This window comes from Eptatretus burgeri, chromosome 12 (genome assembly GCF_056783735.1).
Source record: "Eptatretus burgeri isolate ZD-2024b chromosome 12, Ebu_testis_v1, whole genome shotgun sequence".
In the NCBI taxonomy this organism is placed as follows: Eukaryota; Metazoa; Chordata; class Myxini; order Myxiniformes; family Myxinidae; genus Eptatretus; species Eptatretus burgeri.
The window spans coordinates 83,359,371-83,387,273 of NC_140972.1; the positions used below are offsets into that span (position 1 = coordinate 83,359,371).

Here is a 27,903-nt window from a genome sequence, read left to right on the forward strand (position 1 = left end):
TGGCTTAATGGTTAGGGTGGTAGGCTTGAGATCCTATTATGCCTGGGGTTGGCTTAATGGTGAGGGTGGTAGGCGTGGGATCCTATGATGCCTGGGGTTGGCTTAATGATTAGGGTGGTGGGCTTGGGATCCTAGTTGTGGATCCTAGGATCCTGAGTTCAAATTCCCCTCGACTGTTGAATTAATACCAGGTGGGATTGACTTTCCCTGTCATCCTTCCGAGGTTGGCAAAATGAGTGTTGGCTTGCTGGTATCCTATGTCGGAGTGGCGACCCATCCAGCATTGTGCCCAATAGCCAAGGAGACTGCTTAGGCAGCACCGATACTCTGCACAGAGTATGGTCCCAATGGATGAAATGGATGGAAGAGATTTTGTTGTTTGAGGAAGGGCTTACACCTGAAATTATGCTTCACTTCATTTGTCATGGCAGTTGGCATACATCTATGAACATTTGGTTGAGAATATTTGTTGCCCTTATTTTTCCACCAACGCAGACCGACTCCATTTCCTGTAAACATTAGTTTTTATCTGCGACGTGTGGCAGGTCAGAAAGAGTGACGCATGGTTGTTATTTTTGCTGTTCTCGTGGTTCTTGTTGGGGGTCGAATTTTCAAATGTGCACACATTGATTGGACAGCTGCTGGACCCCACCCACATCCGTCGCTTGACTCTATCCCTCCCCTCCTGCAGCCTCCCCTCCCCTCAGAGAAACGAATCGTCAGATCACAGCAGGATAGCCGAGAGGGACGCATGCTCGCTCTAAGCGGTCTAGTCTACATTTGAATCCCGACCCAGCTATAAACTGTCATCTCGGTGTTTCACACGCATGTGGGTGCACGACATCCAACCTGTAGGCCTCTGTTGAATACACACTGTCCGTGTTTGTTGCATCGGTTTTCCATTAGCTTTGTTTGGATCGAGTGTTACTCATGATGGAGGACCCTGAAAAATCGAAACAATGTTGATTAAATTTTTTTAGTAAGGTTTAATCAAGCCCGCCAGCACACAAGGAATGCACCTCCCTAAAAAAATAGTGTTATGTAATTTTTGAATAGCCCCGTATTGGGGTTAAACAGTCTTTGACCATGTGACAAATCAGCTCATTCTGATATAACCGGGGTGGAGGGTGACATGGATGACAAGTGTCAAGTTAATCTTTTAATCGTGCATTAAATGTGTATTTCCCAATCACACTCTTCATAAAGAGTGATAAACATATAAATGAAAAACGAAGACTCACCCACATCTCTCACCTGTGAATGGAGGGAATAACCAATTATCTCTCACCTCATCAATTAAACCCAGTTAGCAAGGATTATATAAATATATTGACTCCTCCCATGAGTGGTCAATGGTGAATGTTAGTTTGAAATGTTGTCGAATTTTGTTATCCCTGAGTTACGACAATTAAATATTTCAGATCACACATTCTTCCAGCTGGATGTTGCTCCCTGGCACTTTGCGTCGAATGTGTGACAATTTTTGAATGGCATCATCACAGACAAGGTTATCAGATGTGAATCATTGTTTTGATGTCTCGTTCGTTTGGCTTGTCCTGACTGGACTACTCTTTATGTGGCGAGGTTAAAACTGCTGTTCACTCTTCAAAACCACATTCTCGTTTTGATGAATCTCAGACTAGGATCGCAAATGCAATTCATGAAAATCCCTCAGCAGCAACTGAAGAATGTTTTCAACTTCTTGTAAAATCGTATTGGACGATGTGGACTGGACTTTGAGAATACTACAAACCACCGAAAAAGGATGACTCAAATCTCCCAGTTGGAACGGCAACAAAGCAGAGACTCTAAAAATCGTATTTATGAAGGTGACATTTGTGTTGCCGATGAACGGAAGTTATGTGAAGGAGTGAGAGCATTTTATCTGAAAGCAGCTTCTCAGGCCTTTGAGAAATTGTCGTTTGATGATAGTGTCCTCAACTATTTAAGATTTGTGAACTTTGAAAGGAAGGAAGAGTGTACACTTGACTCGGAGTAATTTTTCTGTGCAATGTACTCTGACTTTTTTCAGTTTATACCTGCACAAATGGATAAGCTGCAAGAGGAATTTTCAGGCCCTCGACTTTTTGAGAAGTATTATATTCCTGCTGCAGTCTGGGGGAAAGCTATAATGTAGGAGGAGGAGGAGGAGGAGGAGGTGGAGGAGGAGGAGGTGGAGGAGAAACAGTATCACACAATGCATAGTATTTGGGTTACACTTCAGATAATAAGAATTGTGATGCTTCAAGCAGATTCAAGTATATGTCAAGAGTAACTAAATTGATTCCGATTATCCCACATAGCAATGCTGGAGAGGTGAGAGTGTTCATGCTCATCAAACAGAATATGAAACCAACCCGTGAATGTCTTCATGCAAATGGTACACTGTCATCCATTATTGGCTGCTCTTAGAGCACCCTTATTCTTGACATTTCCATCTGTCTGTCTGTCCGCGAAATTTTTACAAGTATAAGTGGTTAACAAGGTTTCATGTATTGTCTGGAAACTTCCAAAGGAACTGCTGAAGTCAGCAAAGAAGGAACGAAGCCAGACAATGACATGCACAATAAGTAGATCTTCCAAGTTGCAGAATATCTTTATTTTATCAAATCTATCCCTAAAGGTTGACATCATTCATGTGTCTATAAAACCACCACACTGCATTTCCTTGGTTATATATTAAGCCTGATAGATTGGTAATGGTTAAATTTTATAAATACTTCAGTCATCTTACAAACACAACACATTTTATTACATTTATCATGATGCTTAAATCAGGATCAAAACTCATTTTCTGGTTAATAAATGGGAGAAACACCATGGTCTTTGTTGAATTCTTTAATGCATGGAATATTTCATATACCATCTTCTGCCCGTCTGCCGCTATGAAAACATTTTCTCGGAAAAAATTGACCGAATCGGTATTATAAAATAGTATCTCAAAACAGCTGAGCATGTACCAGAGAGCACCTAAAACCCACTGGCTTTGAGTCCCGAAGGAGGGCCTGAGCACCACCCATGAAAGCTAGGTTTGTGCTTACACACTCGCTGCCTGCCATACCTTTAGCACAACACAACCAAGTCTCAAGATTTTGTTTAACCTTGACAGGTTGGCAAGCTTGCTTTATAAACACCCTGTATACTCTATCGGACTGGTGCTCGAAGCAGGGAATTGCATCTCAAAGCATGCTGTCCATATAGATATGGCACTTTAACCAAGAGACCCCATTTGTTAATGATCTTGTGACACCGACCACAAAGAGTAGCTCAGTATGCCACCATTTCTGCTGACTCTTGCAGTGAAGTCAATGTTAAACCACCAAATGTAATTATTTTCTAGGACGCTGCTTTGGCAGTATCCAACACACTGAAATGGATGTGGAATTATTCTATCCATCCAATTATTTTCATCGACAGTACCACTTTAATGGTTCCACAGCATGCCAGCAAAAGGGTGATGCGAAAAGGGTTTGGCAATTTATTTTTGTGTTACTTTTTAAATAGATACTGTTCTGAGTGTTTTTCTTAAGTTAATAACAGAAAAGAGGTGGGAAATGAGTTTTGTTTTTCATATTCAACACAAACTTGGAATAAATTTGCGCACTTGTAAGCCAGCCTTTACTAAATGACCGCCTGGATCACAAATCCTGAATTTCCACTTCTAAGTACGATTACATTTTCTTCCTTTCTGTATCATGGCATGACAAAAGTGAAAAACCGACAGCGATATTTTTATTGATATTTTCCTGTAACTAGAAAATTCCTCATCATCTCAATAGCTTCCCAGCAGTCGTGTATTTAAAGATGTTTTTGGAATGGTGTGCAGTAATCCATGCTGTGTTTTAACGAGCCTGAAGTCAAAGTCTCCCTGATGTTTCCTTGATAATGGTTTATTATTTTGATCAATCTTGCAGACATTGATTGAGTTATTGCTGTGCTCTGGCAATGGTGCTTTTAGACTCAAAGGCACACAGCATGCAGATTAATAGCAGAGACTTTCAAAGTTTGACAAGAGAGAGAGAGGACAAAATAATGGCAGGAATGTTTATTTCAGCACACAATCTGGAGGATAGTCAGACAGGTGCAGGGGCTTAGGAATGGCTTCGGGATGTGGGGATGTCCAACTTGCAAATCAAATCTTACCATCATTACATGCGCCAAAGACATGTACTGCTAGGGGAATTTGGGTATATCCCCCTCCCCCGACCCCTCATCAAGGAAAAAAAAATAAATTATAGGATTCCTTTCATGCAGTCTGGCACATTATATGGACTTTTACAAGGAGTGGTAAAATATTTCAGGTTTTCTACGACTTCAGATTTTTTTTTTTCGAAGATGGGGCTGAAAATGATGCAACAGTTGTCTGTCTTAATTTTTGAAAGCTATCTATTTCAGCAAAATTTTGGTGGAACATTCTGAAATTCAAAACTTAATCTGGAGAAATAAATGTCTGTGTCTCCTCAAGAACTCCAAAACCATGAAACCGAGCGGCCTTATACTTTGCATGCATACGAAGAGAACGCCAAGGAAGTGCAAGAGTGAAATTCATGTGTTTGGATTAATTAAAACCCCTTTTGAAGATACCCTTTTTATGCACACAGTTTGCTTTTTCCCCATCTTGTGCGATTTGCCTTCATGACAAAATATTAATGTAAATGCACTAATAGTTTCTGTAACGGATTAATAGTCAGCATTGGCTGAAAAGAAAGAGGTACGTAAATGGAATACATTGAGGTCGGACATGGTGGGGTTTGTGTGTGCCTGCATGCGAGCAGGTTGGAGGAACGCGTATGTGTTGGGGCATGCATTCAGGCAGGCCTTTGTCAGGAAGATAACATGAGTTTTAATATTTAAATGTTCCCACTCAGTTTACATGTAACACAGCGATTAAAATAAAATTTTGTTGTTCGGTTCCTGGGTAATGCCCTTGTAGGCTGCCTCACCTCACCATACATTATCTTCCCTTCCTCTCCCCTCACACTTCCTTCGCTTTCCCCCTTGAGCTGCCTCTCCCACCCCTTGAGCTGCCTCTCCCACCCCTTGAGCTGCCTCTCCCTCCCCTTGAGCTGCCTCTCCCTCCCCTCGAGCTGCCTCTCCCTCCCCTCGAGCTGCCTCTCCCTCCCCTCGAGCTGCCTCTCCCTCCCCTCTTGTTGCCTTCCCCGCCTCTGGCGCTGCCTTCCCCTCCCCTCACGCTGCCTTCCCCTCCCCTCACGCTGCCTTCCCCTCCCCTCACGCTGCTTTCCCCTCCCCTCACGCTGCCTTCCCCTCCCCTCACGCTGCCTTCCCCTCCCCTCGCGCTGCCTTCCCCTCCCCTCGCGCTGCCTTCCCCTCCCCTCGCGCTGCCTTCCCCTCCCCCACACACTGCTTTCCCCTCCCCGCACACTGCCTTCCCCTCCCCTCACACTGCCTTCCCCTCCCCTCACGCTGCCTTCCCCTCCCCTCACGCTGCCTTCCCCTCCCCTCACGCTGCCTTCCCCTCCCCTCACGCTGCCTTCCTCTCCCCTCATGCTGCCTTCCCCTCCCCTCACGCTGCTTTCCCCTCCCCTCACGCTCCCCCTCCCCTCACACTGCTTTCCCCTCCCCTCACGCTCTCCCTCCCCTCACGCTGCTTTCCCCTCCCCTCACGCTGCTCTCCCCTCCCTCATGCTTCCCCTCCCCTCACAACAATGAATCGTCAGATCACGGCAGCATAGGCGAGAGGTACGCATGCTCGCTATAAGCTGTCTCACTTGCATTTGAATCCCGATCCAGCGATAAACTGTCATGTTGGTGTTTCACAGGCAGTGTGATTCATCAATGTGTGTGCCATCTCTTGGATGGATGCTAAACTGGGTGTTACATCTGCCGGAATCCCCCTCCCCCCTCTCTCCCCTCTCTCTTCTCTCTCTCCCTCCCTCTCCCCCATCCACTCTCTCTTCCCTGTTCCTCTCACCACTCTTCCTCTCTCATCCCTATCCCACCCTCTCCCTCTCTCTCTCTCTCCTACCCCTTTCCCTTCCACCCCTATCCATCTTTCTCCCCCCCACCTCCTTAATACCCCCATCAGCAAAGCCATGGTTGCATTTACTAGTATCAAATATATAAAGCTCAGTTCGTGTCTGTGGGTATGTCTGTATGTGGGTAAGCTACGCCCTCCAGCCGTCCAGAAATCGCCATCTTTTACTGTCCTTGTTGCTCAGATTGTTTAAAAGCATTATGTACAATTGAAGACATCTCCTTCCTCTTGCGTATGGCAGCTTAGCTGCTGGGGTAACTATCATTTATTGGAAGCACGACTGTGTCGCTGTTGCAGTGCCCCTCTACCAGTACACACTGGTACTCATTTCACCGACCTCGGAAGGATAACAGGCTGAGTCAACCCTGGTGTATTGATTCAGCGGCCAACGGGGCTTGAACTCAGGACCCTCGGATCCCAAGTCGCCAAGCTAACCACGAAGCCAACACCAGGCATTTGAATACTGAACAACGCATCTTCTATCATTAAATGAAGATACCGTTTTGAGGAAAAAAAGTAACATTTTGATTACAACTCAAACAATGCATGTTTTGTTCGCAATGATCGTGGCAGCGGGTTAATTTATACCGCCCAATGAAGGTTCGTTCTCATGATGTCGAGGAAAGAAAATAGAGGTCTTTCATGAAAAATAAACTTTTGGTTTTTCAAGGCTTATAAACAAGTAATTCACATACTGTATTAGGTGAGGTAAATAAACATGTAATTGGATATATATTGTTGTGGTTGACCAAATTCGCAAACCACCATTCAGGTCCCTTAGGTGAGATATCTCGGTAAGTATATGTGTAGTTAGGCCCAAACCCGTTGTCTAGAGGGAATAAATGTCATTCATGAGGGCTGCGACTCTTCAGGATAGCCGTTTTTCTTTTACTATCTTTATTTTGGACCAGCCGCCATTATTACCACCACCAACCACGTCTCAACAGCCATCACACAACAACCACCAACCACAACGCGGCCATCACAACAACAACCATCAACCACAACGCCGCTTCACCACAACCGCCACGACCTTTACCGTCACAACTCGCCACCATCGCATCACCGTCATCTCGCGCCACTCGTGGGCACCGATGCTGGACTCGTGTAGGGCGCGCACCGAGCAGCGTGTTCAAAAGCATCGCGGACTTTCCGAAGAAAAACGGATCAAAAACGACTCACGCCCACTTTTGTTCCGTCCAATCGGTGAGCGAGGGGCGATTTGGCCCCGCCTCCAGGGCGTTGGAGGGCGGTCGCTATATGCAAATACATGGATCAAAAAGCATTCACACCCACTTTTCCTCGGGCCAATGGGGAGCCAGCTTGAGAGGTGAAAGGTCGGAGGCAGAGGGTCAAAGATGAAAGAGCGAAGCCACGGGGCTTATAAAAACGACTGCGTTCGTCAGACGAGTTCAGTTGGAAGTGGAGGGAGTTGAGTTTTGGAGTTCGGAGAAGCAGTTCGCAGTTGGCAGTTCGCAGTTGGGAGTTCGCAGAGTCGGAGTGAAGAGGACGGAGCTGTGGAGAGGCGGCGGCGGCGAAGGCGGTTGAGGGGGTGCTCACGTCGGATTCGGGGAACTGCGGAGGGAAAGGCCGGCGGCGCGACCGAGGTCGTGGTGGAGACGCTCGTCGCGGGACCCGAGATTTTGTGAAATCCTCCTTTCCCCGAGCATCAGCAACCCCCTCCTGTTTCCCCCCGCGCTGAGATAGTGCGACAAAGGGGGCCCCCTTTCCACCCCTACCAGACACTGTCCGCGAGGCCCGCGGAGTTGAGGCACCACCGCCACTTCGCGTCTCATCATCAGACGGGTAGGCCCGACACGGTCTCGGCCCCAGGCACGCCTACCCCCCTCATCCTGGAGGGTGGTTCTCTTTCCTTTTGCTTTGGGAATATGTGTTGTCGGGGCCGTCTGTGAAGTAAAATTGTATAAGTGTTGCCGAGTGCCCGGTAGTCGGATAGATCTGCATTGTTGCATTTGCTTTTTGTCTTCTTCTTTTACATGTGCTTTTGGTGGAATTGTATGTGTGTGCTTTCCGTTCATCGCGAAATAAATGTGCTTATTGTTGAACTGTTTTCCCGCTTCGCTTCGTCATTTCTTTCATTGAATCCCCATCTTGCTTCACGTAAAGGGTTGGTCGTGGGCTAAGACGCCCGATAATTAATCGAACCGTCGAGGCCGACGAATAACACCGCTCGGTTATCCCGATAGTACGGAACGGGTCGCTTAAGTGGCCCGTGTCTGAAGTCGACCTGCGGCGAGGTGCGATCGCCCGGTCTACCCTCCGTGTGGGTACTTAGGTAGGTCGAATTTGGCGAGCAACCCTATCCCACGCGGGGGCCGATTGGCTCGATCGCGGTGAGACCGAAAGGTCCACCTGTGACTGGTTCCCGGCGTTAGTCCGAGAGGGTCACGACTGGATTGTCCGTCCGGTGGGCGACGTGCCGCGATTCGAGTTACGTGGCCGTTCGCACGCCGGCGGGCGCGAATCCGCAACACTGGTGTCAGGTCGTGCGATACAAATTCATCGCCCTCCTCGCGGCACTGGTATCGGAGAACGGGAAAACGGGCTCTCCTGTCTCCAATTAAATTCACGGGAATCGGTCCAGGGGTGAGAGGAGCGACCCCCGATTCCCTCCAAATTACGAGCGAGCCAAATTAACCCTTTAAGAGAAGCAAGATGGCGTCTCAAGGCGAGCGGGAGCCGGGGGTATTAGAAATGGATTTAGAATGTGTAGGATCCATGGCTCAGGATGAAACCCCCGTGCAGGAAATGTTAATTGTACAGGAAAACGAACTCGCCCAACTGAACCCAGAGCCCGAAATAGGTGCGGCAGCGGCCGCGGTGTATGATACCTCCCCTCCCCCTCTCCACCAAAACCCCCCGACCCTTTCCGAAACGGCTCACCCAAGCGCACCCGACATGGCCCAGCTATGCGCCATGCTGGCGGCAATGACAAATGAAATGAAAAACGAAATGAAAGGCATGACCAAAAACAAATAATCGAAAAAGTGGATACAAACGCAAATGAATTTATAAACGAAATGAAAGGAATGAACAAGCAAATGAGGGAAGAAACGAAAAAGCTCCGGGGTGAGACGCAGAACATGGGCCGATGCCTGCAGGCGGGCATGAAGGCCGTGACCAGGGAGATAAAAATGACGACTCCACGTGTGGGAGCGAACGAGCTGGAAGGGGGTGCAACGGCTGTCGGGCCCGCGGTGGAGGCGGGTGAAAAAATGATTCGGGGGACGTGTTGGGCGAGGGTCGTGACGATGACCGAAAGGGAAAAATTAAATGGGGAGACCAAAACGTGCGAGACGAGACACGAGGTGACGACAAGGGAAATAATAGTTGAGACAAGGGAGGTAAAGGGTGAAGAGGTGACTGAGTTGGCAGAGACACGGGAGATGGGAACGATAGAGGGAAGACTGCACGATGAAGACGGGGTAAGTGACGCGCACACACACACACGGAGGGAGTGGAGGACAATGGGGGTGAGCTCTCGGAGCGTGAAGGGACCCAGTGCGAGCACCTGGATGGCTTCCTCCAGGAACGAGGGGAGGGAGTATGCCCCCTTGAGGAGAGTCACGACCAGGTGAGTTCGGTCGTGCTTCGCGAGGTTGAGGGGACGAGTGCTGCGGACGGGTGCACGGAGAGCTTGGGGGGTATAGAGGCCCCGGAGACCCTTGTGGGGACACAAATCCCCAGTGTGGTTGTCCCTGTGTGTGTGGTGCAAGGTGTGAGTGCGTCCCCGTGTGTGGAAGCGACCCCGTGTGTGAGTGGTGTGGTGGCGATGGTGCCAGAGTACGTGCTTCCCAGCACGCCGTGTGTGGATGAGGCACCGTGTGTGAGTGTCGCCGTGTGTGTGAGTGAGGCACCGCGGGTGAGTGCCCCCGCGTGTGTGAGTGAGGAACCGTGTGTGGATGAAACACCGCGGTTGAGTGCCCCCGCGTGTGTGAGTGAGGCACGGTGTATGAGTGAGGCACGGTGCGTGGATGAGGCACCGCGGGTGAGTGCCCCCGCGTGTGTGAGTGGTGTGGTTTGTGTGAGTGAAAGGCCGCGAGTGCGTGGATCCACGTGTGCGAGGGAGGTAGCATGCGTGAGTGAACGGCCGAGTGCAAGGGAGACCGTGTGTGTGAGAGAGCGGTATGTGAGGGAGATGTCGGTTGGCATGCGGGAGCACGCAGCCGCGTCTCCCGGTCTGAGTTTAATGGTGAATGTGATGGAATGGAGTGTGAGCGTCGTAACACGCAGGTGTGCGTGGGTGGAATGGAGGCGACGACGGAGACATGTGAGGAAAGAAAGCCGAGTAGCGGCTGCAGCTGTTTCGGGGACCGTGCCGGGTTCACCCAGCAGTGAGCACGAGGTCCGTGCTGTGCAACGCACGAGGCCACCACGTGCTCGCTTGCGAGAGTGAAGTCCCGGTCCGGAAACGCACGCGGTGGATTTGCCGATCCCGCGGACGGACAAAGTTTAGGCAGGATGACGGATTTGGACCGGACGGGTTCTCCACGCGATCGTGTGTGTTTAGCTCCAACGGGCAAAGCACATGTGTTCGCGTGGGGAACCCCTCGAGACGTGGGGCTTGTTTTTTTATGCGCACGGTGACGTCATGGCTGCACGTGGCGTTGGAATCCGGCAGGAGGGGTATCCCTGCCGGATGGTACCGTCGAAGGAGGGACGAGGAACACGTGCAGCTGCATGACGTCACAGGCAGGTGCAAAGTGCGCGAGCTGTGGGTTGCCGCGCTGGTGCTGCGCAATTAAAAAAAAACAAAAAAAAAAACAGTAAGCCTCACTTTCGGGTGCACAGGATTCCTGGGCAAGGGGTGGAAGACCCCCTTGGCCTGGGCACAGGATGGAAACTAGTTCGGGGGAAGGGTTAGCTTAGTTAGACCGACTCCATGGGGCAGGGGTAAGTCCTCATGGAGTCCGTGGAATGGATTAGTTAGAGGGATTGTAGCTAGATTTAGGTTGGGAAATTGATTAATGGGATTATTTGGAGACCGTGACAGACTTGTGAATGTGTAGTGGGGACGTAGCTTAGCTACGTAGTGTTAAAAGGAACGTGCTGTAGTTTAAGGGACGACGTGGGAGCACGAGTTAGTTAGGGGATGCAGATAGAAGGATGGCAGAGTTCAGCGGTGAGTGTGTTGAAGAGTTGGTGAGTGAAGTGGAAGCATGTGCTTGGTGAGTGAGTGAGGCCAGCGGGTCTGTGTGAGTGGAGCGAATGGGGAATGCATGGTGCGATGAGTGATTGGGGGGAGGAGTGACTCCCGGCCAAGGGACCCCCCGGGGTCAGTGTAGAGTGAATTAGCTGGGTTAGTCAAATTAACAAAAATTGAGGTCGTTTTGCTGTTGGTGGGAATGTAGGCTCGAAACCCGTTTGGAGGGGTGCAGGAGCCCTGTTGACGGGCTGGGAGCGTGGCTGCGAAAAGTGAGTATCGATGAGTGGGTACCCCGGGCACCAGGCCAGTCGGTCGTGGTAGGCCAAGGGCCCATGGGGGGCCGGGATAGCGTAGTGGGCACGGGTGCGCCTGCTTGGTGTGGGGGCCCGTGGCGCCATTAGCCGCGTGGGCAGTGTTGTGGGCACGGGTGACCCTCGGAAAGGGGCCTGGGAAGCCAGCCTGCCACGTGTGCGTTTCAGGGGAGGTGCCATGGGGGGCACTCCCCGGTGTTAGGGAGCTGGAAGGCTCGGAGGCAGTGTAGTGCCATAGCGGGAGATTCGGCAGAGGGTCGTGCCTGCCAAAGGGAGCCACGTGTCCCAGCCATGAGACCGTGTGAGGGCACGGAGAGAAAATTGGGGGGCGAGGCCCGAAATTGTGAGGACACCAACACAGGCGACGGGAATCTGGGTTGTTAGAACCAATAGTTTAAGCGAGAGGCGCTTGTTGAAAGCCCCGGGGTACTTTAACGGTTAAATGGATAGGGTAGATTAGGAAGTGTACCCCTCCGCACCATCCATCCCCTCGCTGTCGTTGTGGGCCGCTGGACCCACTTTGGTTATAGATCGCCGAACACTGGGGAGGCCATTCTGAGGCTTGAGTTGGGCCTCGACACAGGACGCTAGCTCTCCCTTGTTCCCCTCCGGGAAGGGAACGTAGGGGTTGGGAGTAGGCTAGGTGACAGGATAGGTTAGCCGAACAAAGACGATAAAGGGGGTTAGGGGACGATTTATAGTGGGGAGTAAAAAAAAAAAAAAAGAAAAGAAAATAAGTTGGGGCTAAATTGGGGTTTGACAAATTAAGGGAGTGGGTATGTACAGTGACAGGCAAAAGCGATAGGTGGGAGGGAGACAGGTAGGTAGGTCCGAGCCCGCCTTCCAAGTGGCCAGCACCACCGCACTCCCTCCACCAACCTCCACGGAACGGCAAAGGCCAACTTCATCTGCAGCTGCTGTGCTACAAGGCCTGTGCCGGCTGGATCGTCTGCAGCTGCTGTGCTGCAAGGCCTGTGCCGGCCAGTTCATCTGCTGGCTGTTTTTCTTCAAGGCCTGTGCCGGCCAGTTCGTCTGCCGGCTGTGTTTGCCTGCAGCGGCCTTCTTCTGCGGGCTGTGTTTGCCTGCTGCCTTTGCCATGCCATGCCCACTGCCCACGTTCACCAGCCCCGTTCAATTTTGCTTTGCCCCCCCCCCTGTTAATTTCCATGTGCGCCAGGATCCGCAAGGCAACAGTTTGCAAGCTGCGAGAACTGTCCTGTTGGCAGCTACAACACGGGCCTGCAGTGGCGGCCCGTGCACCGTGTTTGCGTCCATCCATTCACCCATCCATTTGTAGTGTTCATTGCGTGTGCCACTTGAGCTGGCACGGAGACTGCGTTGGTGCAGCCCATGCACCGTTGTGGTTCACTGCGTTCAGTTCAAACCATTCATCCATCCATTCGTTGTGTTCATTGCGTGTGCCACTTGAGCTGGCACGGAGACTACGTTTGTGCAGCCCATGCACCGTTGTGGTTCACTGCGTTCAGTTCAAAAAGGAAGGCCTTGGACTGCGTGTGAGCAGCCAGCCACGTTCCCTGTCACCTGCATTATTTGAGCCAGAGACTGCATGCGAGCAGCCTGGCTCCCTGCTAACTGCTTTTCTTTTGCAGAGTTCATTGATCCTGGGCCATGGTTTAGTGTAAAATTTGTAAGTTAAGGTTAAGATGTACTGTAAATATGAGTGCGCCCCCGGCATGTTTGTCTTAGCGCCGGCAATTTTATTTAAGTCGTCCGTGTGAGTGAGTTTGTTTAGGTAGTTACTCAGCCCTTAGGTTATTTATTTTGGGGACACGAATACCATGAATGTCGCACTCAGGGATTCGTAGGTAAAATGTACTAGGGGAAAACTACACATGATGGCACACGAAAATTTGACGACTTGGGACGAGTCTGTAAAAAGGGGAGGGGGTAGTGTTGTGGTTGACCAAATTCGCAAACCACCATTCAGGTCCCTTCGGTGAGATATCTCGGGAAGTATATGTGTAGTTAGGCCCAAACCCGTTGTCTAGAGGGAATAAATGTCATTCATGAGGGCTGCGACTCTTCAGGATAGCCGTTTTTCTTTTACTATCTTTATTTTGGACCAGCCGCCATTATTACCCCCACCAACCACGTCTCAACAGCCATCACACAACAACCACCAACCACAACGCGGCCATCACAACAACAACCATCAACCACAACTCCGCTTCACCACAACCGCCACGACCTTTACCGTCACAACTCGCCACCATCGCATCACCGTCATCTCGCGCCACTCGTGGGCACCGATGCTGGACTCGTGTTGGGCGCGCACCGAGCAGCGTGTTCAAAAGCATTGCGGACTTTCCGAAGAAAAACGGATCAAAAACGACTCGCGCCCACTTTTGTTCCGTCCAATCGGTGAGCGAGGGGCGATTTGGCCCCGCCTCCAGGGCGTTGGAGGGCGGTCGCTATATGCAAATACATGGATCAAAAAGCATTCACGCCCACTTTTCCTCGGGCCAATGGGGAGCCAGCAAGAGAGGTGAAAGGTCGGAGGCAGAGGGTCAAAGATGAAAGAGCGAAGCCACGGGGCTTATAAAAACGACTGCGTTCGTCAGACGAGTTCAGTTGGAAGTGGAGGGAGTTGAATTTTGGAGTTCGGAGAAGCAGTTCGCAGTTGGGAGTTCGCGGAGTCGGAGTGAAGAGGACGGAGCTGTGGAGAGGCGGCGGCGGCGAAGGCGGTTGAGGGGGTGCTCGCGTCGGATTCGGGGAACTGCGGAGGGAAAGGCCGGCGGCGCGACCGAAGTCGTGGTGGAGACGCTCGTTGCGGGACCCGAGATTTTGTGAAATCCTCCTTTCCCCGAGCATCAGCAACCCCCTCCTGTTTTCCCCCGTGCTGAGATAGTGCGACAAAGGGGGCCCCCTTTCCACCCCCTACCAGACACTGTCCGCGAGGCCCGCGGAGTTGAGGCACCACCGCCACTTCGCGTCTCATCATCAGACGGGTAGGCCCGACACGGTCTCGGCCCCAGGCCCGCCTACCCCCCTCATCCTGGAGGGTGGTTCTCTTTCCTTTTGCTTTGGGAATATGTGTTGTCGGCGCCGTCTGTGAAGTAAAATTGTATAAGTGTTGCCGAGTGCTCGGTAGTCGAATAGATCTGCATTGTTGCATTTGCTTTTTGTCTTCTTCTTTTACATGTGCTTTTGGTGGAATTGTATATGTGTGCTTTCCGTTCATCGCGAAATAAATGTGCTTATTTTTGAACTGTTTTCCCGCTTCGCTTCGTCATTTCCTTCATTGAATCCCCATCTTGCTTCACGTAAAGGGTTGGTCGTGGGCTAAGACGCCCGATAATTAATCGAACCGTCGAGGCCGACGAATAACACCGCTCGGTTATCCCGATAGTACGGAACGGGTCGCTTAAGTGGCCCGTGTCCGAAGTCGACCTGCGGCGAGGTGCGATCGCCCGGTCTACCCTCCGTGTGGGTACTTAGGTAGGTCGAATTTGGCGAGCAACCCTATCCCACGCGGGGGCCGATTGGCACGATCGCGGTGAGACCGAAAGGTCCACCCGTTACTGGTTCCCGGCGTTAGTCCGAGAGGGTCACGACTGGATTGTCCGTCCGGTGGGCGACGTGCCGCGATTCGAGTTACGTGGCCGTTCGCACGCCGGCGGGCGCGAATCCGCAACAATATATATATATATATATATATATATATATATATATATATATATATATATATATATATATATATATATATATATATATATATATATATATATATATATATATATATATATATATATATATATACTGGAAAAGGTGCCCGTCACTGGCAACATATGGTAAAAGACAGATAGCATGAATGTATTTTAAACAATATATTATATCATTTTTATCCATTGATTATCATTCAGGTTTTCCACTTCGATGACATTACCACCTAGTTTAGTGACTACACAATGTGTACCATTCGTGAGTTCCGGAGGATCTATAGAGCGCATTAAAATTACAGGGCACCCTACTTTAAAGTGATCCAAAAGGCCGGATCAGTTTCGTCTACATATTCATATCTTGTAGATTTTAGCTGATTCTGAAACTGGTAACAGCATGTCGATCGGATGGTTCTGTGATTTTCTACGGTAGTAAACAGAAGTACGACTTAAGCCTGTACTCCACCATGCGGAGACCCAAGGACCTAATATTTCACAACAAACTAAAAACTCACAAAATTTGAAGATATTTTAAATAAACAATTTATTATCATATCAATTAAATATCATTTTTATCCATCGATAATATGAATTGTTCTGTACAGCTATAGTTGTTCTCCTGGGATCTGCGCATCCATCCACGATGTGTGTTCTAATGAAGTGCAGTAGGGATAATAAAAACAGCACCGTGCGGGAGTGTAGGTAATCTCTCCAAAGCTCTCGGAAAGCCTTAAAACTCATCACGAACGGTTTGATTAATGAACAGATTTTATTTTTTTTTTTTTTTTTTTTTTTTTGTATACCTTGGTCGAGGCTCGTATGAGAGCTAACACACAACTCACAGCAAGGAGGCATGAGACAAGAGGGGCGGGAGTGGAAGGGACAAAACAGTGGGGAACAGACACATTAGGTGAACTGTGGAAGGGAGTGGGATGGGGATGGGACGGGGAACATGGCGAGGGGAAGATGGACATTAAAGGGACTTTCAGGAAGGAAAGCAGGAGAATTGAAGGAAGTGGGCTTGGGTGGATTATCGGGGGTAGAAAAGATCGAGGATTTGGATGGGGGAAGATAAGAGGTGGTGGTGAACAGCTGTTTTGAAAGCCTGAAGGGAAGAATGGGAAAGAATAGAGTGAGGAAGTTTATTCCAAAGGCGGGAAAAAAGAGGAATGAAAGAGTGAAGATGAGCAGTGATTCGTGATTTTGGTAGTTTTACCAGAAGGGGGTTGTTGGCGGACCTTGAGCGCCCTGTGGAAATGTGGTTGGGACAAATCGCAGAGAGAGCAGGGGGCAAGGCTGGAGAGGAGTCGGTAGAAGACAGAAAGACCACCGACCAACCTGCGGTGATTGAGTGAGAGGCCCAAAGACTCAGCTTCATTGCGGGAGATGCCAATGATCTTAAAAGCCCTGGTTTCGACAGCGTGAAGTCGAGAAAGGTGGGAGGCAGGAGCACCAGCCCAGAGGGGAGAGCAGTACTCCATCAGGCTACGGACAAAAGCTTTGTAAGTGGTCAGGAGCTCAAGAGGGCCGAGGAAGGACTTTGCACGACGGAGGATTCCCAGTCGGCGACTGGCTTTTGAGGCAAGGTTGGAAATGTGACTTTCCCAGGAAAGGTCATGGCAGATAGTGAGACCCAGAAGCTTGAAAGAAAAGACTTCTTCCAGAGGATTGTTGAGAAAGTGGATGGGGGGGTTTTGTAAACGGTCCTTTCGAAGAGACATAGTGAGAGTGTGAGATTTGTCTGGATTGAAAGACATGTTCCACGTGTTGGACCAGTTTGTGATTTTTATCCAGATCTGCAGTGAGCGAAGAAGCTGCTGCTTGCCGGTCTGAGGGATGACAGATGGTACGGCAGAGGGTTGAGTCATCGGCAAAGAGAAATAGAGGATTTTCCAGAGAGTCCGAGAGATCATTGATGAAAACCAGAAAAAGAACAGGGCCCAGAACGCTACCTTGAGGAACTCCAGCCTGCACAGGAAGAGGGGATGAAAGAACTCCATTTAGGGCCACACGTTGACTGCGACAGGAGAGGAAGTCTGCGAGCCATGAGTGGAGATGGCCTTGAATACCATGGGCAGAGAGTTTGGTGAGTAGGGCAGGGTGCCAGACTGTGTCAAAAGCACGTGATATGTCCAGGGATACGGCTCGGATTTCCTGTCTGGCATTGAGGACCTCCATCCATTGATGGGAGAGCAGTAGCAGCATATCTAGGGTAGAGTGACCTGGTCTGAAACCAAATTGATGATTGGAAATCAAGCCATTGGAGAAGAGGAAGGATTTCATGTCTGAAGCGATGATGGATTCCATAAACTTGCTGATGATTGGGAGAAGGCTGATTGGTCTATAGTTACAGGGATCTGTTTTTGCACCTTTTTTATGCAGGGCAGTGATGTTAGCAGATTTCCAAGCAGATGGCAGATGACCTTGGGAAAATGAGAGGGTGAATAGAACAGAGAGAGGGTGAGCAAGAGCAGAAGAGCAGGCTTTGAGGACACGTGGGCTGATGCCGTCTGGACCGGTTGCAGAATCTGACTCGAGGTTTGAAAGCAAGCTCTCCACCTTGTCAGGAGAAAAGGATACAGAGTCCAGGGACAGTTGGGTGCGACTGGGTAAAGTGGGTAGAGATAGTGATGGGTTTGGGACACAAGATTTAGCTGCAAACACCGAGTTTAGACATTCAGCTTTATCACGTGTGGAATCAGCAGTGCGGCCATTTGAGGTAAGGGAGGGGATGGAGGGGGAACATACACCAGAAACAGATTTGATTAAACGCCACCAGGATTTTGAGGAGGGAGAGAGGTTTGAGAGTTCAGACTTGAGATGAGAAAGATGTTGTTTTCTGGCTCTCCTGAGGGTAGCTACACACTTGTTCCGAGCTTTGTGGAAAGAACTGAGATTGCCCTCAGTTGGGTTTGCTTTCCATGAGGCAAAGGCAAGTTGTTTCAGGACAACTGCCTCGCCACAAGCTTCAGTAAACCAAGGGCGGGAGGAAGGGTAAGACAACTGAACACGAGAGGGGATAAATCTGTGCATGAGGGAGAGCAAGTTTCTTTGAAAGAATTCCCAGGATGAGTTGATGTTTGAGAAAGTAGTGATAGGAGACCAGTCTGTAAGTTTGATGGCTGCTCGGAGACCCTGCCAGTCGGCTTGAGTGAAATGCCAGACTCGACGGCGGTGAGGTGGTTCTCTGATAACAGCCAGAGAGATGTCCACTTTAATAAGGACGTGGTCAGAAGAACCAATTGGAGCGAAGGAAGAGCAGCAGATATTGTCAGGGAAATTTGTCAAAATCAGATCCAGAAGAGATGGAGTACCATTGGTTGAGATCCGGGTCGGGAAGTTGACCCATTGAGTCAGTCCCAATGAGTCACAGAAAGCTTTTGCTGATGTCCCATGGCAGGTGAGAGAGGTACCCACACCTAGCCAACTGGCGTGATGACAATTGAAGTTGCCACATAAGAGGAAGAGAGAGTTTGGATGAGAAGATAGAAGAAGGTCCATGTTTTCGGAGAGTGAGGTGTAGATGGAGTCATCACAGTTCGGTGGACGGTACAGTACACATATAAACATGAGGTGGGAGTGGAGGGGAAGCCGAAGCCAGAGGTATTCCTGGGGGTGTGGGGGAGTGAGAGCAGTGCAGGGAGAGTGAGGAATAGAGTCTTTGATGAAGAGAGCAACACCTCCACCAGGACGAGGCTCAGGTCTGTCATACCATAAGAGGGAGTAACCAGGGAGAGATACTTGGGAGTCAGACACGTCTTGGGAGAGGAAAGTTTCTGTTAGGCAGATAATGTCTGGTTTGTCAGTGGCAACCTGCATGGAAAGATCTGAAAGGTTTGAGCGAAGGCCCCGGATATTTGAGGTCCACACTTTTAATGAAGAGGTAGGGGAGGAGGCTTTTGGTGCAGGAGGTGGAGGGGGCGGGGGAGGGTCGGACGAGGGACGAGGGGGGGAGGTAGGGAGGGTTGCTGAAGGAGTGTGGGGTATTGCAGAATAGCGAGGGGAGGGGGCCGAATGAGGAGGAGAAAAGGCTCTGTGGTGCTGTGAGAGAGGGGGGACAAGAGACAAGGAAGATGGCAGTTGAGGATTTGAGGAGGTGGAGTGAAGAGATGGAGGTGAGAGGGCAGTGGAGGGAGGCAGGTTGGTGGATGAGAGGGGGGCAACTTAGAGAAGGAAGAGTGAGGGGGATTAAAGGTGGGAGAAAGGTGAGGGGAATTTTTGAAAGAGGTGAGAGGGAGGCTTGGAGGGAGAAGAGTGGGATGGTTGCTTTGAGAGTGAGAGTGAGGGGTGAGGGGGTGAGTTGGCACTGAAGTTGGAAAAAGAATGGTTGATGGAAAGCGAGCATCCATGGCAAACTGTGGTTTTTAAAAGTTTTAGGTCAGAGATACGATTTAACACAATTCGTGATGGATGCAATGAAGGCGAATTCAGAGCATGGAGAGAAGAAGCGCTGTAATAGTTGGATTTTTTAGGCAAGGAATGAAGGAGAGGTCGAAATGAGAGCAGTCTGTTAAAATAGCAGAAGAGTAGTGCATTGTGAAACAGTAAAGAGTACCACATGTGTGAGAGAGGAAGATGAAGCATTATAAGATCGTTTTTGTTGTTAATATTAATGTATGAGAGAGTTCAACAGATTAGGTCATGGAAGTGTAAAAAAAAAAAAGAAATCGAGGAAGACGAGGAGGAAGTTAAGAGGAAGAAGTAGCAGAATCGGGAGAAGGTTGTTGTTGTTGTTGTTGGGTTTTTTTTTTTTTTTTTTTTTTTTTTTTTTTTGAGATAAGAAAGAGATTAGTTGGGAGAATGGGGGATATTTGGAAAGTGGGGAGGATGAAAATTGAAGTTAATGCGGAGGATAGAAATTGAAGGTAATGGGGAGAAAAAACAAACAAACAAAAAAAAAAACGATCGAACACCAAGTGGAACCGGTAGGCCTCAAGCCTAGGACTAGGCCTCAAACACCAGGTGAGAACGTCGACAATAAATACTCACAAAATAGCACGATTTTTGAAACAAAACCGAACTAGGAACACACATTAACATGTAGGTGAGAAAATTAAACAGTTAAAACGGGACAAATAACAACCGGAACTTAACTTTGAGAATGTCAGCAGGGAGCCCCAAAGGAGACCTCTTGCCGCTCAAAACCGGAACCGGAAGTCCAACGGAAGATAGACGGGAACGGAACCGGAAGATAGACGGACGGACGGACATCGAGACCGGTTTTATTAGGTCATCGTGAAGGTACCGCTTGATATTACACATTGAAATAGAGATATGAATACTCAAGTGAGTTTATTACATGTCTATGATTGAGAGCTTATTGACAGCTCAATAACATGAGCAATTTACTCTGGCATATAGTGATTTAATAATAACATACTCTACAAAAGGTCTTACGAACTCATCATGGTGGTCCTCCAAAAAATGGGAAACATTTTTATTTCTTTTTTGTGCAATAATTCCTCCCATTTTGCAAATGGAGAACATGAACTGTTTAACTACCATAATCCTCAAAACAAATTTTGAAGGGCCTCTTAAGGAAGACAATAATATCATTACTATATATGTCAAAGCTTGTTTCATTTCATGCAGTAACAAAAATCTGATGGTGGAACAAAGAAAGGGGCATGCCGAAATATATATATATATATCCGGCACGTCGCCCACCGGACGGACAATCCAGTCGTGACCCTCTCGGACTAACGCCGGGAACCAGTCACGGGTGGACCTTTCGGTCTCACCGCGATCGAGCCAATCGGCCCCCGCGTGGGATAGGGTTGCTCGCCAAATTCGACCTACCTAAGTAACCACACGGAGGGTAGACCGGGCGATCGCACCTCGCCGCAGGTCGACTTCGGACACGGGCCACTTAAGCGACCCGTTCCGTACTATCGGGATAACCGAGCGGTGTTATTCGTCGGCCTCGACGGTTCGATTAATTATCGGGCGTCTTAGCCCACGACCAACCCTTTACGTGAAGCAAGATGGGGATTCAATGAAAGAAATGACGAAGCGAAGTGGGAAAACAGTTCTATAATAAGCACATTTATTTCGCGACGAACGGAAAGCACACATATACAATTCCACCAAAAGCACATGTAAAAGAAGAAGACAAAAAGCAAATGCAACAATGCAGATCTATCCGACTACTGAGCACACGGCAACACTTATACAATTTTACTTCACAGACGGCGCCGACAACACACATTCCCAAAGCAAAAGAAAAGAGAACCACCCTCCAGGATGAGGGGGATAGGAGGGCCTGGGGCCGAGACCGTGTCGGGCCTACCCGTCTGATGATGAGACGCGGAGCGGCGGTGGTGCCTCAACTCCGCGGGCCTCGCGGACAGTGTCTGGTAGGGGGTGGGAAGGGGGCCCCCTTTTGTCGCACTATCTCAGCGCGGGGGGAAACAGGAGGGGGTTGCTGATGCTCGGGGAAAGGAGGATTTCAGAAGAATCTCGGGTCCCGCGACGAGCGTCTCCACCATGGCTTCGGTCGCGCCGCCGGCCTTTCCCTCCGCAGTTCCCCGAATCCGACGCGAGCACCCCCTCAACCGCCTTCGCCGCCGCCGCCTCTCCACAGCTCCGTCCTCTTCACTCCGACTCCGCGAACTCCCAACTGCCAACTGCCAACTGCGAACCCTTCCTCCTGCGAACTGCTCTCTTCTCCACTTCCAACTCCACTCTTCCTCCGCTTCCAACTCCACTGCGAACCCTTCCTCCTGCGAACTGCTTCTCCGAACTCTAAAACTCAACTCCCTCCACTTCCAACTGCGAACTCTTCGACTGACGAACGCAGTCGTTTTTATAAGCCCCGTGGCTTCGCTCTTTCATCTTTGACCCTCTGCTTCCGACCTTTCACCTCGCTCCCCATTGGCCCGAGGAAAAGTGGGCGTGAATGCTTTTTGATCCATGAATTTGCATATAGCGACCGCCCTCCAACGCCCTGGAGGCGGGGCCAAACCGCCCCTCGCTCACTGATTGGACGGAACAAAAGTGGGCGTGAGTCGTTTTTGATCCGTTTTTCTGCGGTGAGTCTGCGATGCTTTTGAACACGCTGCTCGGTGCGCGCCCCACACGAGTCCAGCATCGGTGCCCACGAGTGGCGCGAGATGACGGTGATGTGATGGTGGCGAGTTGTGACGGTAAAGGTCATGGCGGTTGTGGTGAAGCGGCGTTGTGGTTGGTGGTTGTTGTTGTGATGGCTGTTGAGACGTGGTTGGTGGTGGTAATAATGGCGGCTGGTCCAAAATAAAGATAGTAAAAGAAAAACGGCTATCCTGAAGAGTCGCAGCCCTCATGAATGACATTTATTCCCTCTAGACAACGGGTTTGGGCCTAACTACACATATACTTACCGAGATATCTCACCGAAGGGACCTGAATGGTGGTTTGCGAATTTGGTCAACCACAACACTACCCCCTCCCCTTTTTACAGACTCGTCCCGAGTCGTCAAATTTTCGTGTGCAATCATGTGTAGTTTTCCCCGAGTACATTTTACCTACGGATCCCTGAGTGCGACATTCATGGTATTCGTGTCCCCAAAATAAACAACCTAAGGGCTGAGTAACTACCTAAACAAACTCACTCACACGGACGACTTAAATAAAATTGCCGGCGCTAAGACAAACATGCCGGGGGCGCACTCATATTTACAGTACATCTTAACCTTAACTTACAAATTTTACACTAAACCATGGCCCAGGATCAATGAACTCTGCAAAAGAAAAGCAGTTAGCAGGGAGCCAGGCTGCTCGCATGCAGTCTCTGGCTCAAAACAATGCAGGTGACAGGGAATGTGGCTGGCTGCTCACACGCAGTCCAAGGCCTTCCCTTTTGAACTGAACGCAGTGAACCACAACGGTGCATGGGCTGCACAAACGTAGTCTCCGTGCCAGCTCAAGTGGCACACGCAATGAACACAACGAATGGATGGATGAATGGTTTGAACTGAACGCAGTGAACCACAACGGTGCATGGGCTGCACCAACGCAGTCTCCGTGCCAGCTCAAGTGGCACACGCAATGAACACTACAAATGGATGGGTGAATGGATGGACGCAAACACGGTGCACGGGCCGCCACTGCAGGCCCGTGTTGTAGCTGCCAACAGGGCAGTTCTCGCAGCTTGCAAACTGTTGCCTTGCGGATCCTGGCGCACATGGAAATGAACAGGGGGGGGGGGGCAAAGCAAAATTGAACGGGGCTGGTGAACGTGGGCAGTGGGCATGGCATGGCAAAGGCAGCAGGCAAACACAGCCCGCAGAAGGCCGCTGCAGGCAAACACAGCCGGCAGATGAACTGGCCGGCACAGGCCTTGAAGAAAAACAGCCAGCAGATGAACTGGCCGGCACAGGCCTTGCAGCACAGCAGCTGCAGACGATCCAGCCGGCACAGGCCTTGCAGCACAGCAGCTGCAGATGAAGTTGGCCGGCACAGGCCTTGAAGAAAAACAGCCAGCCGGCAGATGAAGTGGGCCGGCACAGGCCTTGCAGCACAACACGGCCAGCCGATGGCACAGGCCTTGCAGCAAAACAACAGCTGCCGATGAAGTTGGCCGGCCTCCGCCTTGAAGCAAAACACGGCCAGCCGATGAAGTTGGCCAGCCTTTTCCGTTCAGTGGAGGTTGGTGGAGGGAGTGCGGTGGTGCTGGCCACTTGGAAGGGGGGCTCGGACCTACCTACCTGTCTCCCTCCCACCTATCGCCTTTGCCTGTCACTGTACATACCCACTCCCTTAATTTGTCAAACCCCAATTTAGCCCCAACTTATTTATTTTTTTTTTTATTTTTTTTTTTACTTCCCCTCTATAAATCGTCCCCTAACCCCCTTTATCGTCTCTGTTCGGCTAACCTATCCTGTCACCTAGCCTACTCCCAACCCCTACGTTCCCTTCCCGGAGGGGAACAAGGGAGAGCTGGCGTCCTGTGTCGAGGCCCAACTCAAGCCTCAGAATGGCCTCCCCAGAGTTCGGCGATCTATAACCAAAGTGGGTCCAGCGGCCCACAACGACAGCGAGGGGATGGATGGTGCGGAGGGGTACATCTCCTAATCTACCCTAACTATTTAACTGTTAAACTACCCCGGGGCTTTCAACAAGCGCCTCTCGCTTAAACTATTGGTTCTAACAACCCAGATTCCCGTCGCCTGTGTTGGTGTCCTCACAATTTCGGGCCTCGCCCCCCAATTTTCTCTCCGTGCCCTCACACGGTCTCATGGCTGGGACACGTGGCTCCCTTTGGCAGGCACGACCCTCTGCCGAATCTCCCGCTATGGCACCCCCGGGCACTACACTGCCTCCGAGCCTACCAGCTCCCTAACACCGGGGAGTGCCCCCCATGGCACCTCCCCTGAAACGCACACGTGGCAGGCTGGCTTCCCGGGCCCCTTTCCGAGGGTCACCCATGCCCACAACACTGCCCACGCGGCTAATGGCGCCCCGGGCCCCCGCACCAAGCAGGCGCACCCGTGCCCACTACTCTATCCCGGCCCCCCATGGGCCCATGGCCTACCGCGGCCGACTAGCCTGGTGCCCGGGGTACCCACTCAACGATACTCACCTTTCGCAGCCACGCTCCCAACCCGTCAACAGGGCTCCTGCACCCGTCCAAACGGGTTTCGAGCCTACACTCCCACCATCAACAAAACGACCTCCATTTTGTAAATTTGACTAACCCCCTAACTCACTCAACACTGACCCCGGGGGTCCCTTGGGCGGGAGTCACTCCACCCCCCAATCACTCATCGCACCATGCATTCCCCATTCGCTCCACTCACACAGACCCGCTGGCCTCACTCACTCATCATGTACTCACCTCACAACTCTTCAACACACACACACCGCTGAACTCTGCCATCCTTCTATCTGCATCCCCTAACTAACTCGTGCTCCCACGTCGTCCCTTAAACTATAGCACGTTCCTTTTAACACTACGTCGCTAAACTACATCCCCTCTACACATCCACAAGTCTGTCACTGTCTCCAAATAAATCATTTTATTTCCCAACCTAAATCTGGCTACAATCCCTCTAACTAATCCATTCCACGGGCCCCATGAGGACTTACCCCTGCCCCATGGAGTCGGTCTAACTAAGCTAACCCTTCCCCCTAACTAGTTTCCATCCTGTGCCCAGGTAAGGGGGTCTTCCACCCCTTGCCCAGGAATCCTGTGCACCCGAAAGTGAGGCCTGCTGTTTTTTTTTTTCTTTACATGCGCAGCGCCAGCACGGCAACCCACAGCTCGCGCACTTTGCACCTGCCCGTGACGTCATGCAGCTGCACGTGTTCCTCGTCCCTCCTTGGACGGTGCCATCCGGCAGGGATACCCCTCCTGCCGGATTCCAACCCCACGTGCAGCCATGGCGTCACCGTGCGCATAAAAAAACACAAGCCCCACGTCTCGAGGGGTTCCCCACGCGAACACATGTGCTTTGCCCGTTGGAGCTTAACACACACGATCGCGTGGAGAACCCGTTCGGTCCAAATCCGAAATCCTGCCTAAACTTTGTCCGTCCGCGGGATCGGCAAATCCACCGCGTGCGTTTCCGGACCGGGACTTCACTCTCGCAAGCGAGCACGTGGCGGTCTCGTGCGTTGCACAGCACGGACCGCGTGTTCACTGCTGGGTGAACCCGGCACGGTCCCCGAAACAACTACAGCCGCTACTCGGCTTTCTTTCCTTACATGTCGCCGTCGTCGACCTTCGACCCACGCACACCTGCGTGTTTCGACGCTCACACTCCATTCCATTACATTCACACCGGGAGACGCGGCTGCGTGCTCCCGCATGCCAACCGACATCTCCCTCACATACCGCTCTCTCACACACACGGTCTCCCTTGCACTCGGCCGTTCACTCACGCGTGGTTCCTCATCCACACACCGTGCCTCACTCACACACGCGGGGGCACTCACCCGCGGTGCCTCATCCACACTGGCCATTTCATCCACACACACGGCCTCACTCACACACGGTCCCTCACCCACACACGCGGGGGCACTCACCCGCGGTGCCTCACTCACACACGCGGGGGCACTCACCCGCGGTGCCTCACTCACACACGCGGGGGCACTCAACCGCGGTGCCTCATCCACACTGGCCGTGCTGGGAAGAACGTACTCTGGCACCATCGCCACCGCACCACTCACACACGGGGTCGCTTCCACACACGGGGACGCACTCACACCTTGCACCACACACACAGGGACAACTACACTGGGGATTCGTGTCCCCACAAGGGTCTCCGGGGCCTCTATACCCCCCAAGCTCTCCGTGCACCCGTTCGCAGCACTCCTCCCCTCAACCTCGCAAAGCACGACCGAACTCACCTGGTCGTGACTCGCCTCAAGGGGGCATACTCCCTCCCCTCGTTCCTGGAGGAGGCTATCCCGCTGCTCGCACCGGGCCTCCACCCAGTCCACCAGCTCACCCTCATTATCCTCCACTACCTCCGTGTGTGTGTGTGCGTCACTTACCCCGTCTTCATCGTGTAGTCTTCCCTCTATCGTTCCCATCTCCCGTGTCTCTGCCAACTCAGTCACCTCTTCACCCTTTACCTCCCTTGTCTCAACTATTATTTCCGTTGTCGTCACCTCGTGTCTCGTCTCACACGTTTTGGTCTCCCCATTTAATTTTTCCCTTTCGGTCATCGTCACGACCCTCGCCCAACACGCCCCCCGAATTATTTTTTCACCCGCCTCCACCGCGGGCCTGTCAGCCGTTGCACCCCCTTCCAGCTCGTTTGCTCCCACACGTGGAGTCGCCATTCCCAGCTCCCTGGTCACGGCCTTCATGCCCGCCTGCAGGCATCGGCCCATGTTCTGCGTCTCACCCCATAGCTCTTTCATTTCCTCCTTCATGTTTGCTTCCATTCCGTTTATTTGCTGTGTATTCGCATCCATCTTTTCGTTCATTCCTTTCATTTCGTTTGTCATTGCCGCCAGCATGGCGCATAGCTGGGCCATGTCGGGTGCGCTTGGGTGAGCCGTTTCGGCAGGGGTTGGGGAAGGGTTTTGGTGGAGAGGGGGAGGGGAGGTGTCATACACCGTGGCCGCTGCCGCACCCATTTCGGGCTCTGGGTTCAGTTGGGCGAGTTCGTTTTCCTGTACAACCAACATTTCCTGCACGGGGATTTCATCCTGAGCCATGGATCCTACACATTCTACATCCATTTCTAATACCCCCGGCTCCCGCTCGCCTTGAGACGCCATCTTGCTTCTCTTTAAGGGTTAATTTAGCTCGCTCGTAATTTGGAGGGAATCGGGGGTCGCTTCTCTCACCCCTGGACCGATTCCCGTGAATTTAATTGGAGACAGGAGAGCCCGTTTTCCCGTTCTCCGATACCAGTGCCGCGAGGAGGGCGATGAGTTTGTATCGCACGACCTGACACCAGTGTCGCGGATTCGCGCCCGCCGGCGTGCGAACGGCCACATAACTCGAATCGCGGCACGTCGCCCACCGGACGGACAATCCAGTCGTGACCCTCTCGGACTAACGCCGGGAACCAGTCACGGGTGGACCTTTCGGTCTCACCGCGATCGAGCCAATCGGCCCCCGCGTGGGATAGGGTTGCTCGCCAAATTCGACCTACCTAAGTACCCACACGGAGGGTAGACCGGGCGATCGCACCTCGCCGCAGGTCGACTTCGGACACGGGCCACTTAAGCGACCCGTTCCGTACTATCGGGATAACCGAGCGGTGTTATTCGTCGGCCTCGACGGTTCGATTAATTATCGGGCGTCTTAGCCCA

General features: G+C 51.2%; 1 protein-coding gene across 2 annotated transcripts in view; it reads left to right on the plus strand.

Moving 5' to 3' along the window:
• LOC147016015 (protein unc-13 homolog B-like) overlaps positions 1–27,903 on the plus strand; it is a 1,009,527-nt gene that overhangs the window by 217,258 nt on the left and 764,366 nt on the right. The window lies entirely within an intron of this gene.